This window comes from Mycteria americana, chromosome 5 (assembly GCF_035582795.1).
Source record: "Mycteria americana isolate JAX WOST 10 ecotype Jacksonville Zoo and Gardens chromosome 5, USCA_MyAme_1.0, whole genome shotgun sequence".
Taxonomy (NCBI): Eukaryota; Metazoa; Chordata; class Aves; order Ciconiiformes; family Ciconiidae; genus Mycteria; species Mycteria americana.
This window is the reverse complement of record NC_134369.1, coordinates 57729149-57747513: the sequence shown is the minus strand read 5'-3', so window position 1 is coordinate 57747513 and position 18365 is coordinate 57729149. Positions and strand designations below refer to the sequence as shown.

The following is an 18365-nucleotide window of genomic DNA, read 5'->3' as shown; positions in this document are numbered from 1 at the left end:
TCTGCCAGTGTTCTGAGGAGACTCATGCACCACCAGGACTCTGTCACTGTCTTCCTAATAATGCTTCCAACTACACTGGGTTTGCTAGAGGTGGATAAAAATGCTAAAATTCTGCTAAAAGTGAAAAGGAGAGTGGAAATTAGAGGAAAGAGAGCAGGGATGGTGAAGGTATTCAGGTGGAGTGCAAGGGGAGTGTGAGGAGGATCTGAACTGATGCAGATTAAAACCTGACTGTCAGGAGGTAGCAGAAGAGCTCTAGAGAGCAGGCAGAGGGGGGCTGAAAGCAGAAAGGTGAGGAGAGAGGATGTATGCTAAGCGATAAGACATTCACATCTAAATGGGAAGCGAAAGAAGGTAAGGCCTGTGATTTCTTTCATGAAGGAGCCAGATGGATAGGAGCTATAATTCATCAGAGAATGGGGCAAATTAATTCCTTCTTTGCAATGGTTCTTTCTGCTGGCGGAGGACGTACCTCCTTCTCTCCTCTGATGAGCTGTACAAGAGCCATGCACGTTCCTCCTATGCTCCTCTAAAAATTGCTGCCAGCCCTGAGGGAAGAAACCCTCCTGGCTGCGCAGCAAGGAGCTAATCATCACACACATCTCCATTTCAAATTAAATGCTCCAGTAGAAAAGAAGTGTGGGGGAAGAGGGGCAGTAACAAAACCTGCTGTGTGTGGTTGTGTATATGTGTACTTGTGCTGCACTTTTCTGTGGCATAGCTACATTGCACTTCTCTGAGCTTTGCTGAGCCATTCCAGGTGATGAAAGTAAAATGCCAGTGAGAAAGTAAAAATAATGAGGAAAAATATAGCCACAAGAGAAAATCAGTAGAGAGATAGACAAGCTTTTCCTATGAAAGCACAAAATCTCACATCAGATTTCTTTCTGCCGAGCCTTTCTGATCTGGATTATTTTTATGGGTTCACAAATGTGTTTGACACCACAGGAGTATGCCACTGGGGGCTGAAATTTCTACACAGAGGACCATAACAGAACAACTGCATCGTCACCTTGATTTTTCAGTGTTGTGGCAGGTTTAAAAAAAACACTAAATTAGAAACACACTTTTGCTGCTGGGTTTGCATTCAATTTATTCTATAAGTCCCCTGTCTGTAATCTTGGAATTTTTTGCTTTAAATCTCAATAAATCTATTCTCATTAATTTCAGTAATCTAAATTCTCACATAAGTGATGAATCTCTCTACTTCTTTGCAATGGAAACTATCCAAAGAACAGGACTTTGATGTTCATCTCACTCAGAACAATTCCACTCTTCCATAATGTCATTGACCTCACCTGTCCAATGCAGGTGTGAGATTTTTCTAAGAAAGAAAGAATTTTTAAAAAATCACAGAAGTAAGCTTGAAATGTAAATCCAAAATTTACTTTCTTTTTTATTCTCTTGTTTTTCTTCTGAAAAGTTTGTGATACTGATTTCTGGAAATGTATGCAATCAAGTCAGTAGTTGGAATAATGAAAACAAACTGCCTAGTTCAACTTCCAGGAAACTGAACAAAGCTCAGATTCCTCAAAACACAAACTAAATCATACTGTTTCCAAATCAGTCCTTAAAATTTGAGCACTATTCTTCATGCCTGAATCTTTGTTCACACATGATTTGAGGGCTGCACCCTCACTTTTGTGCCTATAAAATCCCCAGCTCATAGATCTCTGACATCCATATTTAACCGAGATGTGTTACAGCTCATCTTTGGATTGGGGCCGCTGCCTTAAAGACATCCCTTGCCAAAAACCTAGGATGCACAAAACGTAGAAGCATCCACAACTGAGGGCTTGCACTACCTTAATCCAGATCCAACCACTGTCAGAGGGTGCTAAAACCCTCTAAAACAGATTGAATTTGTTTGAGCTTGTAAATTGTTTGTGCATCTGGCTCAGGCCATGTAGCCTGTACTGCATGCAGATACCCAGCCTGGTCACAGAGCAGAGCTCTTGTGCCTCTCTCCAAGCTCTTTGGCCTGCACTATTGGACCCAGTATTTGATTGACCACATTAATGACCCTTCAGTGTTGAAGGCAAAATCCGGCACTCCAGTGCCCATGCATTAAAGTAAGAATTCTGCACAGCCCCAAAGGCATACTTCAAACCCAGCCTTTGGAGTGAAAGCAATCCTAATTTATAAATTGTAATTGATTTTGTAGCCAGATGCTTTCAACAGAATTTTCCATGACTGCAATGCAGTGAGGTAGAAAATTGCTATTGTGCCACATGTCTATTAATAACCCTTTCTCTGATTCCAGCTAGCAATTTAGATTGTATTAAATATTATTTATATATGCCCTCTCCAGAAACCTCTGTATGAAAAACATGTTCAGTTCTATGCACACACATTAAAACTGTTGTATTCCCCTGTTAGCACAGAATCCCCAGAGCAATCGTGATTTCTACCAAGTACTAGCTTATTTGCCCTGACTGAGATACTTACTACACTCAGACATTTGGGGCTGAAAAGAAAGCTACTAGCCTAACTAATAAAAACACCTGATGATCACTGAATAATTTGGAGAGCTTTTAGAATGGCTTTCTGCTTCTCCTTAATCCTTTTCGTTGGGATAGCTGAAGACCTCAGTGAGAAAAAATGTCTCCAAAAAATGGCCATCACTAGATAGGCAGATGGTAATCTCTGCACATAGAAGAAATAGTATGTTCTCTTTAGTTGCTCTAGGACCTCAGGTATTTCCTCCATCTGATCTCTTCTTCAGTATTCAATAGGAAATGTTTTACTTTGATGTGTGTGCATACACATCTTGTTAGCACTAAAGGGATTTGAAGAGTGAGTTCATATACATGAATTCTTTTAGATTGTGTTGACAAGAGAGTACATTGTCTTCTCAAGAAAAAATAAAACCACTGTATGGTAGAGATTCCCAGAGCAAACAAAACCTTTTGGCATAACTGAAGATTACAGACTGAAATTAAACTGGCAAAATAGTTTTGCCTTTCAAGAAATGCTGGTATAAATACCCCAATAAAGATATCTTTGCTAGGTATCAGAGGTGTCTTTCAGGTCATAGGTTATGTACCCAGCTGGCTGTAAGAACTGCTTTTGGAGACTTTACTATCCCTTGGACAGTATCAGTTGCTAGTCTGCAGCTGAAAACTTGCTTGCCCAATGAACTATATCAGCTTCTTCCAGAGTTGCTGGGGGCTGTTGAGGATATTCTTAGTAGTTCTCAGATCATTGACCTGCTCTGAGCCATTACAAGTTTATTGCATTAATCTATCTGTCAGCAGTTGGCAACTCTCAGAAATCAGTATATTAAAATACTAAAGATAACATTGTTGGTACAGACGTCATGATTAATTCAGAAACCAATCTTATTATTTTTGCCATATTTAAAGATAATTATCTATTGGTTATACTGGGTTATAAACAGATTAGTCGTAGGTGTTGGGTAACTGTGTGGAATGTTTTAGGCACAAGGCTTTTTGACTTGCACATGTATGTTTAAGGATTGTGGGTTCATTTCACACTTGCTCAATGGTAAAACAAAACAAAACAAAGATTCTTGAATGTAGCATTTTCCCCAAAAAAATATAAAGCAGTATGGAATAATCTGTCATACAGTTGATTTTTTTATTATCTCTTGTCTATCCAATTTAAAATATGAGTATGTGTCTAGCAGAGAGATATCAGTAGATCTGGAAAGAAAAAGAATATCTATCAGGAATATACCAATTCAAGCAGTAGCCTAAATGGCACCTTTGTTACCTAACCTACTTCAGCAATTGCCAGATTTAGCTCATTGTATCTGGGACCTAACCACCCTCCTCCTAGTAAACTGTGGGTGAGATGAAACTGCACAGGTGAAGGTATAACATCCCAGTGGAAGCAGCAGGAGACATCAGGTCTTCAAAAGGCAGCCTGATATCTCGATGCGAGAGATGAACATGTAGGTTTGGCATAACGAGAGCAACCCAGCACTAATAACACAGGAACAAGGGTTTGCCGTCCTGCTCTGCCAGACAAAATTTTGACAGTGGCTGTCAGCACTGTCCAGTTTCACATCCCTGATTGTGGAAGGAGGCTCCCCTCAGGGTGATTCACTCTAGCTGAGATTTGAGTCTTGGGAGTGCTTTTTTCTTTTCATTAAACACAGAAGAAACTGCTAAATGAAACCCCTCAGTGACAGATTAATGGTAGGTGGTAGGCGCTGATGCTCCAGGAAAAGATGCAGGATATGCTAGTGTAGGTAGAAAGATAGTCGTGAAGGTCTCTGTTCAATCCTTAGGAATTAGAGTTTCATTATAGAACTGAAGCAGGAGGCTTTCTGTTCCTTTGCAAGTAAATGCCAGCTCTTGCCTTCAGTCTTCTGGATTTTGGGGGCGAGCCTGTTCAGTGCCTTACTGAATACTAGTGGCCTTCTGGCTTCAGAGCTGTTCACAGCAGTGAGTTCCACATCCTTCCTATGAGTTGTGTGAAAAAGGTATTCCCTGGAATTGGTATTGAATCAGAAACGTTTTGTTTGGGGGGTGAGGGTTGTTTGATTTTCCTTCTTTGGCCCCTGTGTGTTGAATCCAAGGAAGCAGAAAGACCAGCACTACCTTCTCCAGACCATGCTTTGTCTTTCCTTCTTTTGTCAGAGCAGAGATTTGGCTTTGTCTCCTTCCTAAAGTAAATTATCCCAGTATTCTCTGCTTCTTTTCACATTACAGTTCTTCCACGCCTTTGATCATTCCTGTCACCTTTCTCTTAACTGTTTCCAGTGCCCGTTCTTCCTCCATACATAGAGCAAAAAACCTGGTCCTGTTTCAATAAATTGAAATCCAATAAATTTTTTCCCTGTTGCAGTTCCTCCTGCAGATGCTCTGCCTTGTTTCTGCTGCCCCCTGTGTCAAAGCAGCCTTCATCACTAGCTGAGGGGACTCTGGTCCTTGCCAGCCGTCTCTTCCAAGTCTCCTAGCCATGTCCTACCCTCATCTGCCTTGTGTTGGCTCAGGGACTGCCCTTAATAGTCACATCTGTAGATGGGTATTACAATTATTATTAATGAAAGCTTTGCCATTAGCATTGTTCACAGCCTGCCCAGGCTCTTTTCTCTTCTCCTCTCTAAGCAGGTTTTGATGGGTAATCCAAATTACTTGATGCAGAAAATTGCCCCTTAATCAGCGAGGAGGCTGGTGTTTCAGTTTCAGCTCTGTTATCCTCGTGCTGTCGCTGCCTGTGTAAGCGCTCCCATGTGCTGCTGGGCGTGAGGTTGGGTGCTCCGGGGTGTGTGCCCTTGGGCTGCCGGGAGCGTCTGAATGTCGCTGTTATACACCCTAATAAGCCAGGACCCTTTTTTGTGAGCTGGAAAAAAAAAGAAGGAAAAAGAAAATGGTCACTTTTAACAAACTGATTTCACAACTCATTTATCAAGCCCTCTAGCAAACCATTTATTTTAGCTCCTTTTTGCTCCATCAAAAGCTGTATGTGAACAGGGAGAGGCGAATTTCGAGAGCCTGGGAACTGAAGGCAGGCTGCAGTGCCACCCGCCCTCACCAGCACTTTGCTGGGAGGTCTCCAGCTAGAATTCCATGGTAGGAGCTGTTATTTTTCCTGAAGTGACTCCCGCCTTCAAAACCAAATTATTTCTTTTGTCAAGTCCAATAAGCATTGAACACCACAGACTTGGTTTCACTACAGATATGAATGAACGCCTCTGTACAGTACTTTCCATTGCTGTGAAATATATATATATGTATATATATGTAATGCAGAGTGTAATTATTGTTCTACTTAAAGAAAGGTGACATTCCACTTCAATGTAACTTTCAAGTGCAGCTTTTAAGAGAAACTGTGTCTTAAAGGGAAGCTGGAAGAGTTTAGAGGTATGTGTTTTAATGAGCTTTAATGAGCTTTAATAAGCTTTGAGTTAGGGCATCAGTCTCTAAGGCAAAAAGCACCCAAGATGATTTTCCCATCACCTTCCCAGATCAGTACCTGTAAGAGTTTAACCTTGAGCTTAAAGCTTGAGCACTGGCTATTCCTGAAGGTATTTGGATGCTGCATGTACTACATGCGTGTCTGTTCTCAAACGCTAACCTCCATTTTGTACACGTGCTTGACTGGAAGGCAAAAGACACATCTTTGTCTTGCTCCGAGACCCTGACTGTCGTTTTTGTCTCAGCGGATGTATTCCTTTTGATCAGTGCCACTCTTTCAATTTTTTTTTTCCTTTTAGTTTGTACTTTGTCAGTTTATCAGGTGATTCCTGGAGGGCATACTCCACCTGCCCAGCCTCAGAGCTTCCCTTCCAGCAACATACCTTCTTCTGATTTGTTTACTTGTGTGTGCTGGACCACTGTGAAGCAATTACACAAGCAATAATGCAGGTGTTGCATTTTTCTGTCATTGCCTTTTGTAAGACGTAACACTCCATTGACACTGAAAAGTGGTAGGAGACGCAGAAGCTGCATTGTTGTTTACTAGCAATATAACCAATGTACAGTGCTTCTGCAGGGGACCTGTCCTCACTTCTCAAAGCAGCTGGCTGTCTCAGGCCCAATTTAATTCACAAGGCTGGATTATAAACAATCTTGGATCCCTTCACCAACACTCCATCAATCTTGCTTCCATCAGTTTTTGTGCTTTTCTTTAGTTTCAAGCTAGAGGGAAGTTTAAAGAAATGTGCTAAGACTCCTGTATAGGGTGAGTAAATATTCCATATATTTCACAAAAATAACAACAAAATGAAGGGATTTACTCTCACATTGAACAGAATTAATAAGAAGTTCTAACTGATGTCTTAAAAAGTTATTAAGAACAGCCTGGAGTGAAGTTTCTGCAATCAAACTGTTCTCTGCTTTTAATTTAAAAATCAGCAAATATTGAGGTACATTTTGCCACCTTCTTTTAGAAGTGACCTGGAACTAAAATGTGAATCCTCCGGAATGGGAGGTTTAGTGATGCGGATCTAAATTTCACCAGTGTGCCCCATGTTAGATCACCCGCCTCTGGGCAGAGAGGAAACCTAAGGCTGTTCACAAGAGAAACTCATATTGTGAATGGTTTTAAAATTCTTCAGAGTGCCTGTCCACTTCCAAATGTCGGTAATGGGGAGGATCAGAAACCTTCCTGTGAACCCTGTGCATTTTGCATGTTGAAATCCTGGCTTGAATTCAGGTCTCCACCTCAGCTTCTTGTAAATGTTAATATTGAAGTAGAACAAAAACGTTGAAGGCAATTACAGCATGAACATCTCTTCTTGTTTATGTATAGTAGCTGATAGCAGAGTCTGTAATAATAATCTGTGTTTATACATGTGCTGTTCAGTGTAACAGTTGGGTACAAAATACCTTTTAACTGTCACAAGAAAATAACTGGATTGATGTCACTTTTTGCTTGTATGAATATAATTACTTGCCTTGCAGGGACCAGTTCCACTTTCGTCATGTTATTTATGATTTTTAAATACATTTGTGATAAATTAGTCTCGTTTCTAAGGTAAACAATACTGGAGCCAAGCAGCTGTCTCTGTACATGTGTATGTTATCACAGCTGATATCAACTCCAAATCAGACTCCTTGTCTTGCTTGGACCTTTCCTTAACCTTTCTGGCTTATTCAGGGAAATGTGGACCAGTCTATTTTCTTATTAAAAATATAGCTTTTTGAAAAGCTGAACTTATTTTTTAAATCTTTTCTTTTTACAATTATTGATTCAGAAAGACTGTAACAATTGTATTTTTCTAAACTGCCAATTGCTTGTGTTGGGAAATGATATATAGATATATATTTTATTCTACAGATTTCCATGTAGTTTTGAAACTCTTTGTTTTCATATATATCCTCCTATTTGCTAGAATTATCTCAAAAAGCTGTAAGCTTCTGTATACTGACTCTATGAAATTGTATAAAAAAATGCAGCTGCATAAAAAGACTGACTTTGGTTTTTATTTAAATTGCTAGAGCTAAGTCATCCTTAGTGTTATGCCACGCAAGATGTATGGAAAGAAATCAGGTCATTGTTTCGAAAGGCTGGACAGCGTTACCTGACACTTCCTAAAAAGTCTCGACTGAAAGTCAGGAGAATTTACCCTAGAAATGGTGCCATTTTGGGGCCTGATTCTGTAGTTTGTTCACACTGTTTAGGACCTTATTTCACAAGTACTCCCATGAAATTGCACGGGAAATATTAAAAATAAGAGCCTATGATGTGTGAACAGCAGTGATAGAATAAGGCCCTTTTCTAAGGAAGAACGGGGCCTTTTAACTAGTTAAGAGGCTATATTTTGAGTATTTCAGGACAACTTTTTGTGTTCTTTTCTGCGCTGTGGACTCCTCCTGTGTATGCTGGATTTATTCCATAGCTGAAATGCCAGATTAAATCGATTGAAGCCCCGTGCGCAGATGAACATAATAGAAAGCTGCAGTGAAATATTGCAGAAAATGGCCTGATTTCATTCTCCAGAACAATAGTTAAAGTAATGCACAGCCTTGGCTTCTGTGCACCTGTGAAGCAGAGACCCTTGCTCTGTACCTTGGCTGTGGTGTAACATGGAAGGATTTCTGCTGTCTGCCTGGAAAATACTGTCTAGTCCTCAACCTTGTCAGAAGCATAATATTTTCTCAAGTAAAAAAAATCTGATTCTGCAAGACTCATCGGAGAGTTAAGGGGCAGCTGGGACCTTCTGCAATCTGGCCACATGATTCCAACAGTTTGTCCCTCGATGACAAGTAAAATATGATGTGGCTTTGCTGTTTGCAAGTAGGATAAAGAGACTGGAAATTCATCACCCCAAGCCCTAGCCTTGTGACTGCTGTGTGATGCTCCACTGTTACCAATGAACTATGTTGAATTGGATTATAAAATCAGAGTATTTTATTGCATGTGTCCTTTTTTGTAATGAAAATATAGTTGTATTTGATGTTGCAGTTATAATGCAGTAAATAAACACATATGTATTTCTTTTTAAGGACTTTCAAATTATTCTGGGGGGTGGTTTCACATTTTTGCTGTGCTTGTTTCTTACCATCAGAGTATTTGGGCTGACCTAGAAACACCCAGAACAAGTGAAGCAAGGATAAAATTTGCTGCTGCCTGCCTCTCTGCTCATGTACCACTGGAAGAAGGTTGTGCTGAATGCACCTACTTCACTCTAGCCCTGTAAGATTTAAAAGAAAATGTTAGCTTTTCTATAAGACTGTGCAGTTGTTTGAATAGAATTCTACCGACCCAAAGAAAATGTGAATTTGCTAAATCGTATTACAATTCAGTATGATTTCTTAAGGCGTTGGCCTCTGACAGTCTCTGTGGGGTTGCCCTCAATTCCAAACCTGCTAAGACAAAGGGGACTTTTTTGAAAACCTCAGATTTGAAGTTAACGCCAATCACATGTAGTGAGCGAGCAGTGTATTAGTTTAACCACCGCTGATTTCTCTGAAGAGTAATCACTGCAGCATGTATGTGTGGATGCACAACTCTCATTAGCATCCAAGTAATTGGTGGTTTATTTTCTGAATCTTTATGAGATAGAGTCTGCCAGGATCTCCGACATCAAAGGGCTCCATGGGCAGTTACTTCTGGAGGAGTGGAAAACCACTACGATTTTTGGTGAACCTATGGGCTGGGTTCCCTGTTGCTTTTATGAACACACTGACCTTTATCCAGGTCTTTGACTTCTCTCAGGTATTTGGACTATGCAGTCCTGTGCCTTCCTATGAGCTGTCTCCCACTAAGCCCCCAAAAGTACAAATGCAAACACTTCAGCTGATCATAGCTGTGTCAAGATCAGAGCAGCATCTCAAATCCAGAAAAGAACGGGGTAAAACAAGTCCAGGGCTGTAGGAAGAGCAGACTGTGATGGTGGGACAGTTACATTCCCATAAGGGCTACAATCAGTACACAAAAGAAGTTGCTGTTCCTTTTTTTTTTTTCCCTTTGCAATGCATTTTTTCATCTTGCAGTTTATTTTTTGTGGAGCCAGAAAGTAGGCTTCTTTGTGTATATCAGGCCTCTTCTTCTGGAACCAGCAAAGAAACTTGGGACTTGATTTTGTCCCAGACACTGTACAAAGACCAGGAAAGACTGTCGTCCAGCAGGGAGGAGAGAAAAGTGCCTAAAAATAGATAAAACAGCTCACGCTTGTATGGTGAATGAATATTTTGTTGACCAGGTTCAGGCTGCAAACAACTCTACAGCTGATCGGTGGGAGTTGAGACAGTCAACGAGAATTATTATAAACACTTTCAGAGGACAATGAAATACTCTGGGCAGTTATAAATCTCTGAAGTCATATATTAGTCGAGAAACACCTGGTTTAGATAGCAACCCTGCTGCTAGAGGATGGAAGTATCTGTTTAGGCTGTAGCAGCAAAAGGTGGCAAGTTCAATAAATAAAAATAATAGGGTAAGACCCTCAAGTGGAGTAAATCAGTGTAGCTTCATTGAAGCTGTTGGAACTAAGTCAATTTACAGCAGTAAGAATCTGGCTTGTAGTCAACAGGGATTTTACAGAACGCTTAAAACCTCTCCATTTAGAGAGTTCTCCTCTGCCTTATGCCCATGCACTAAATCGTATCTGCGCAAAAGTCCTTGCCGGTATAATGAGGTCATTTCGGATGTGAGCATTCATTATATGCTTAGGTAAATTAAGGGGAAAAAATATGTCATTAGCAAAGTCTTAAATAAAAAAGGATGGAGCAAGGTTACCGAGTGAGAACTATTTAAATAAAATCAATCTCAGCCCTGGAGAGTTAATGGGGAGTGGCTTTCTATGGAAAAGGGCTGATGGTGCGTTGGTGCTGCACGTAGAAGCTGAGCGCTACAGCCATGAGAGATTAAAAGCAGGGACTGAGGTTTTTTTCTAGGTTAATATTTCAAGCTTTCTAAATTTCATTCTGTGACATACCATGAATGCAGCCTTGGTTTCCAACTGCAAAAAACGCTCTGATAAACACATATTGCTGGAGCAAATGAAACTGAAGGCTCATCCGGTTTTACCGTAGCACTCGTGGTATTAAGAGGGATTGTAATATAATCCTCTTCAATGAATAACCCTAACAGATGCTATCAGGGTTGCTCTGTAGGAGCCGTGGACCTCTTGCTAGAACTCCCTCTGTGGAAGTCCAGTTCATAAATTGTCCTAATGGGCTGCCTGCCTCGTCCCGCTGCTGCAGCAGCATGAAAGGGAGGTGGTTACCAGCCGCCTTGAAAGCCGGCATTATTCCCATCTGGTTTGCATTACAATACTGCTAAATATTTCATGCTTTTTGTTTTACAAACAAATAAGAGCAGAACTAATCTTTTTGTTTAATGTCCCTTGATTGACGTTGGAGCGGGGAAAAAAGTTTGGGGTTTGTTTTGATTTTTTTTCCTTTACTTCAGATCTTAACGTGGCTCTGCAAAAGCTTTTAAGGGAAGATAGAGCAGATCGCCGTCGACTTTTCTGGTGGGCTTTTTATGGCACCATTCATACAGGAAAAGATACGGGGGAAATCCAGATGATGAATGTGCTGTTCAATCAGCTGGGATTTCTTTGCTTGCGAGGAGATAACTCGATGAAGTGCAAACAGAGACAGGGAGCAGACGTCGACTGCTTGTCAGCTATATACAGAACTATCTCTGGCTGGGGCTGCTGGAAAACACAGCGGCTATTAGTACCCCTTTGCCCTTTCGCCGCGCCCTGCCAGAGGGTCCCCAAGCGCTGCAGCAAGAGCCATCCATTAAACGGCGGAGCAACCAGCCTGTGTAATCACCCCGGCCTTACAGGGAGGGGAGGGCAGCCTGGGAGGCACCTCCACCTCCCGGCTCCCTGAGCTCCTGAGGCGGACGAGCGCGGGCGTGCCTGCGGCCTGCGGCGGCCGGTGCCGCCTCTGCCCCGGCCGGGCGCGGGCGACGGCAACCCACCTCCACGCGGGGACCTTCCGCACAGGGCACAGGTTGCGGGGGCAGGAGCCCCCCGGCACGCGCAGCCGCCCCTCAGGCGCCCGCCTGTGGAAACGCCGAAGCTTTTGGGCGGCTTCCTTCCAGCCCACGGCGAGCCCCGGCGCAGAGCGGGGCCTCTCGGCCGAGGCTTCGCCGCTCGAACGGCCGCGTGGGCTGGTTTACCCGGCGCTGGGACGAGCGTCTTCACTAGGGCGCCCGTTGGGCTGTGCGAGCTGTGAGGCCTCGTCGCGGGGCGGGATGAGAGGGATGAATGGGCTCGATGCTGAGAAAAGGTAAATATTCACTCTCTCAGCCTGTTGCAGCCTGGCCCTGCAAGGCGTGACGGTGTGTCGGTGCGGATAGTTAAATCACCATACTACATCTGACCACGCAGTAATATTTTTTATATCATTGCACAAACAGAAACGGGTTGGTCTGATTCGCTCTTGGATCAATTCTCTGCAGTTACTGCGGGATGAATTTTTCCCCCATGGCTGATGCATCAGTCATCCCATCCCTCCCTCCCGTAACCACTGGCCTGACTTCGGAGGCAAAAGTGAGGCTCGGGGACTGACCCTAATGCTTGCCTGCAAATAGGCTTTATGACTTGCGCTGGACAAGACACGCAAGCAGTAAAATTATATACTGCATTCTATATTATGTTTCTTATTTTTCTAGCATTTTCCTCCTGAGGATCTCAAGGCCTGCTGCAAGGCTTAACTAATTCTCAGCAGTCATCTGTGAATTAAGTTCTTTTTGCTAATTACAGCTGAAATACTATTGCCAGGGTGGAAGATTGCCGTTCTTGAGCATCCCTCTACAACAGCACACAATAGTTTCACTCAGGATTGTAAAAATAAATTGTAACTGCCGCAGTTCCTTGCATTCAATCATTTTCATTGTAGATTTTGACGTTCCACTTAAAAAATTTCAAATCCAGGAATAGTAAATGCCGAGTCATAAAAGCTTAGGAAATGGGTCGAATCCAGAGTGCAAGGCAGCATTACGGTGTCTGATCTGCTGTCTCTGATAATACCCTCACAAGACAAGGGTCTCTTTTTTTTTTCATTCCTGAACAAATGAATTGCAGCATGTATGAAATCTCCAGAGGCCATCTGTGACTGTAATTCATTTACCCACCGTATTATGGAACGGATTTTCCAGTGAGTTCAAAACTCGGGAAAGGGGGGAAGGGAATAGTATGATGAGAAGGATCTGTGATCCATATCTAAAAATAAAAATATTTTTCAATTGTCATATTTGATGGATAAAGTGTCTGAGGCACCAGGCGAAGCCATAGCAACTAGATAAATATGTTTAAAACATTTAATTTTGATACATTAAGAATGAGTTGGAGCAGGGGCTTATCGACACTGAAATTAAGCAGACATTTCTAAGTTCCTAAAAGCCTCTGATTTTGTTTAGCTTGGAAGAAATTTTGCTGTAGATAACTTGAAAGTGTAAGGGGAAGTTGGACCTGGTGCACAAAGGAGCAGCTCTGACAGGTCAGGACTAGCAATTACCTTTCTTCTTCATCTGTTATTTTCCAAGTGCCAGCAGCCCCTACCTGATTTGCGTTAGACCACACGAGGCCCCTCGGCAAACTTACAGACCCTTGGCTTCTGCTTTTAAATTGAAATTAGTACGTTCATTTATGACCTTAGCTGCTACAAAAATATTTTTATATATAGGGCGCTCTCAATATTTGTGTAGTGCTGTTAACATTCGGTAATTGTAATTAGTAACACATCCTCATGAACAGCCAATTGGTTATGTGGCTGTAACCATCAGATTTCCTCCCTGAGTAAGTCCAAGGATGTCACCGAAGTTACAGCAGGAATGAACTCAGCCCACGGTGGCTGGCAGGGTTCGTGTTTACACTGCGTCTCATGTTGGTACCCACTGAAGGGTTTTATGTTCCGCACCAGGTCCTGTGTTTCTTCATAAATGTACCATGTACCAATACATAAATCTGTATGATACCATGCAGAAGAGGAAAACGGTGCAAACTTCTAAAAATTGTTTTCTGTAGACATCTGACCAAGGGTTATGGCTGAAGGAGGAGAATGTTCACTTCCATGCAGTATTTAGGGAGCTGTATCTGAGCAGAGAGCAGCGGAAAGGAAAGCAAGAGAAGGAGCAACGCCCAGGAGGAGCAATTCAGCCTGCCGTCAGTCTGAAATCAATGAGAGGTGCTGCACCGAGCCTTTCGCCCGCAGCCCCTGGCACCTGTAAGCACCAGCATCAACTTTTTCCTCCTAACGGTTCAGGCCCTGAAATATCTTTCTTCTCAGCCAGTGCAGAAGTGAAGAAGACACACACAACCATTTTCTATTCCCTCCTCTTCAAAGGATTGCAAACGCACTCACCTAACTCACACGGGTGCTGTGGGGCATAAACTGAGAAGGGGCTGGGGAACAGCAGATACAGCTGAGCGTTAACAGCCCAGCTTCAGCCTCTGGAGAAGGATTCACAGCTCTTCAGTTGTGCAAAGCAAGCCAAGTGTGCTTGCTTGGGGGCTGAATGTAGCCTAATACTGCTAATACTGCTACATTACTGCTTTCAACATGACTATCACAGCCCATTAAGGATGAAGTAGCTGCAGATTGTATTTCTTTTTTGCTCATGCCTTCACATCTAGAGCAGATAAAATACTTCACAGAGTGCCCATAATGCTGAGTGTAGCTTTTTGACTGGAATTTGACTGGCAGTCAAAAACATTCAGTGACAGGACATGGTTTACACCAGCAAAACTGCATCTTTTTAACAACATTATTTATTTTGCCAGTGGAGAACTAAGACATATTGGCAGAAATATGCTTTTACTGGTACAACTATATCTATGCAACAGGATTTTATTTTTTACATGCCTATACATATATACCGTGATATGAATGATCAGCAACATTTGTAGTGTCGGGCTTGTCTTAGTGAATGCAGACTTTAGGCAAGAGTTAGTAAGTAAAAGCAGTTTAGGCTCCTCTCTGTCTCAGCTTTTCCCGTTACTCTTCAAAAAACTGGGGAAGATGATGAGAAACATGATGGCTTTCACATTATCACGTAATTTACACAGGGTGGCAATTTGGTCCCAGAAAACTAAAATCAAACTCAAAGAAAACCAAAAATCATTCAAAACCCAAACTATCCAAGGCAAAACCAGGCAAATGGAAATAAAGGAAAGATGTGGCAGCAAGGTTAAAAAAAAAGAATAATGGCATTTACGTATGGAAAATAAAAAGGGTAAATGACAAATGAAGTGACAGCTTTCTAACAAAGGGAAGAGGAAAGCGGGGCGAGCTGCAGATGGAAACGCTGTGCCGGGGGGAAGAGGAGGGACCCGGCAGGGAGCGGGAGTGGGAGTGGGAGTGGGAGTGGGAGTGGGAGCGGGCAGGAAGGAGGGGGCTGCACACCACGCGCAGGGCTGGCCCAGCGGGAGGGTGACACGGAGGTAACGGCTCAGTGCCACAGCGGGCCTTTTGCAGAGGCACCGGACGGGGCTGAGATCTCTGTTCTGCCGCCAGCTGGGTCACGCGTGCCCTCCGATCACTGGGGGAACCAGGTGAAATCCTGCTGCCCCCGGGAAATCACTGCCAAAACTCCCCTTGGCTTTCGTTGATTTCACAGTGCGATGGCGACTTCACACTTTGGGAATCTGGCTCACAAAAGTGGAGAGGAACTGGGGGAGGCTCCATGGTTTCCATCACCAGCTGTGGGTACCTGACTTGCAGGAGACCCACAAGAGGCAGGACTCGGGGTCGGAGCGAAGGCACGGTCTCAGGCACAACCATGTACCCCACTGGGCACGGGAGCTGCATCCTGCTGCTGCCAGGGGATGCCAGTGCCACCGCCCATCCAGCCCGGACAGCTGAGGTGCGGTGAGACCTCCAGGAACCAATCTGGAAAAAGGAGATAAGCAGGGTTCTGCAGTGCTTCCCATGGGTCTGGCAAAATCTGGGCCCCAGCTACATGCCCTGAAGCAGTGCTGGGTTTCCCAAGGGGAGAGGAGGCAGCAGGGCAGCATCCTGGCTCCAGCCTGGGCACAGCTGTCAGCCTGGAGGGGCACGGCCATGCCGGGGATCTGCTGCCCACGCTTCAGCCTGTTTCCTTGGAGCCGAGCAGAAAAGCAAAATGCCTTCTGCTAAAAATCATGTCTAGAGATACTTTTTAATAACATCTCCAATTAGGAGTCTCTTTGCTTGTGGTACGAAATTCCAAACTGATCTTCTTCCACGTTGTCGCTGTCTTGCTGTGTTTGGCTCTCCAGCTCTCTTTCGGCAGCTAACTGGGAGGAAGAGTGCTCCTGGCACAGGGGGATGCCCGATCCCCCCCCGAGGAGCCGGAGGCTGCACAGCAGCCGGCCCTGGTCCCGCTCATCGCTGGCCGGCAGGCTGGCAGGGAACCAGCGAAGCTGGTCTCCATCAGATGTTTGGCAGAACTAACCCATACCCGCAGGATCCTTATAACCAGCAGTTTTAATGGCTCCATTTTCCCTCCAAAGCCATCTCAACAGTGTTGTACTGCAAGGCTGTAGTACAGAAATCAGCTTCTGACCGTGTCCGTTCCCACACGGCACCCACAAGTCTTTGCCTCCTGGGCTGTCTCCAGCTGTCTCGGACCGTCCCAGCCCTTCCTTCAGCCCCTGCCGTGGGGTGCTGGCGAGGGGCAGCACGGCTGCCCACCAGCAGCACGGTCCTCTCCAGAGGGCACCTGGCAAAGCTTGAGAAAAGCTAGAGGGAAAGGTTTGTTGGAGAGTAAGGTTAAATTTCTGCATGAACACAGTCAAGCTCTGCTAGTGCCTGCCTGCCATGCTGGAAGGGCAGCCAGTGAGTCTGGGTATCTGCTTTTGCTTCAGAGCAGCCCCAAAAGGTGAGGTTTCATCCCAGGATGAGCAAGCTTGGCCTCTCTTCTCTTCCTGGGACCAAATTTTGAGAAGAGCTGTTCCTGCTCTGGTACACAGTGCCCTTTCTAATGGAGATGAGTGGTTCATATTTGTCCTTGATAGAAGCCTTGCCTTGTCTGAGTTATTTTTATGGTATTTTAACCAGTAGTCATCCACCTTGGGTTTTGCTGTGGGAAGAGCTAAATGCAGCAATTAGAATGAACTGGCACCATGCCACAATATTTTGTGGTGTGTTTCGCAGTCCTGTCCCCTACCCGCCCGAGACAGCAGAGATGTGAGCTGGCAGGGGTAATGCAGATGGGAATGGCCAATACGTCCATTGCTGGGAGATTCCTCCAGGACAGCAAAAAAGTGTTTAATTTCTTATGACAGAAAACAGGGTCAAGAGAAGAAGACTCATGTTAAGCAGGAGGAAGAGAAATGTAAGCCTTTCCTTTGGTGCCACTTTCTTCCCAGCCTCTGAAAATGGAAGTCAACGTCCTGGAGAGCTGTGTTGCATCAAGCTGGTAATCCAAGGTAGCAGACGCTACTGTGAACACAGGTTTCATGCTATCAGTATCTGGAGCTGGGTGACACATTGCTCTGGCTGTCTTTGCCTAAACTTGGTGGAAAAACTTGGGTTGAATAAAAATCGAAACCAGTTGTGTTAGGGCACAGGCAGCTCTTGCTTGCATTTGTGCAAATCCATTGATATTGGAGAGAGCAGAAAACCAGAACATTTTTACCGGCACCTATCAAGCATCTAGCATTTAACAAAAACCACTCAGGTGTGCGTGCCATGCTGCTCACTCTGCTCAGACGAGCGCAGGCAGAAGTGCCAGCAGCTGGCAGAAAAAGGATCACTTCTGTTTTTAAACCCATTTGTGCTAGCACCTTACCTGTGAGGAGCCTGGGCGCCCAGGCGGCAGCAAGAAAAGCTGGGCAGTTCTAAAGCAGAGAAGTCTGCGAGGTCTGCGGGCCAGGGCCGCCCGCCCCGGCGCCCCGGACCCTCACAGGGAGGCGTATTCCCATAGTGCTGCACACTCACTCAGTAGAAAGGTGCCAGATGAGAGCGGCTGGGACTGAACTATGATCTGCAGAATGAGAGATTCTCTGGTTGGTTTATTTATTTATTTTTATTTTTTGTGGAGTTAGCTGATAGGTCCCTCCTTGGAGAGCCCATGTGCTGACTTTGGATGCAATCAAGTGCCAAGTTTATATCTCCAGCTTGCACTGTTGCTATGGGAAGCTCTTTGGAGGGCACACGTGTGTGCACACACACACGAGGCTGTGCATGCTTCTCATGGGAAGGGGGCAGGCTCCATTACCTCTGCCCCTTTCATACCACAGCCTGAAACATTTGTGTTTAAATTCCATCACATCATGCAAAACCTCTTCTGTTTCAACTGGCCAAAACCAGCTGCTATTTCTTCTTTTGTTTGAAATAGCGAACCAGAACAGTGTTTACTTTAATTCTTAAGAGTGTCACAGATAATCTGTGGGATGGAGTCCTCATTTTCCATGCACTCCGAAACCACTGAGTGTCACGCACAGCTGTCGGTAGTACAAAAAAATGAAATCAAGTTGCTCAGCTCAGACAAAAGCAGATAAAAGT

General features: G+C 44.0%; 1 protein-coding gene across 1 annotated transcript in view; it reads left to right on the top strand.

The window, feature by feature from the left end:
- SYNE3 (spectrin repeat containing nuclear envelope family member 3) overlaps positions 1-9137 on the top strand; it is a 69813-nt gene extending 60676 nt beyond the window's left edge. Inside the window, exon 19 of the mRNA XM_075503523.1 lies at positions 8984-9137. The gene's annotated coding sequence lies outside the window, so the exon portion shown is untranslated. The remainder of the gene's footprint in view (positions 1-8983) is intronic.
- The last annotated feature ends 9228 nt before the right edge of the window (positions 9138-18365 follow it).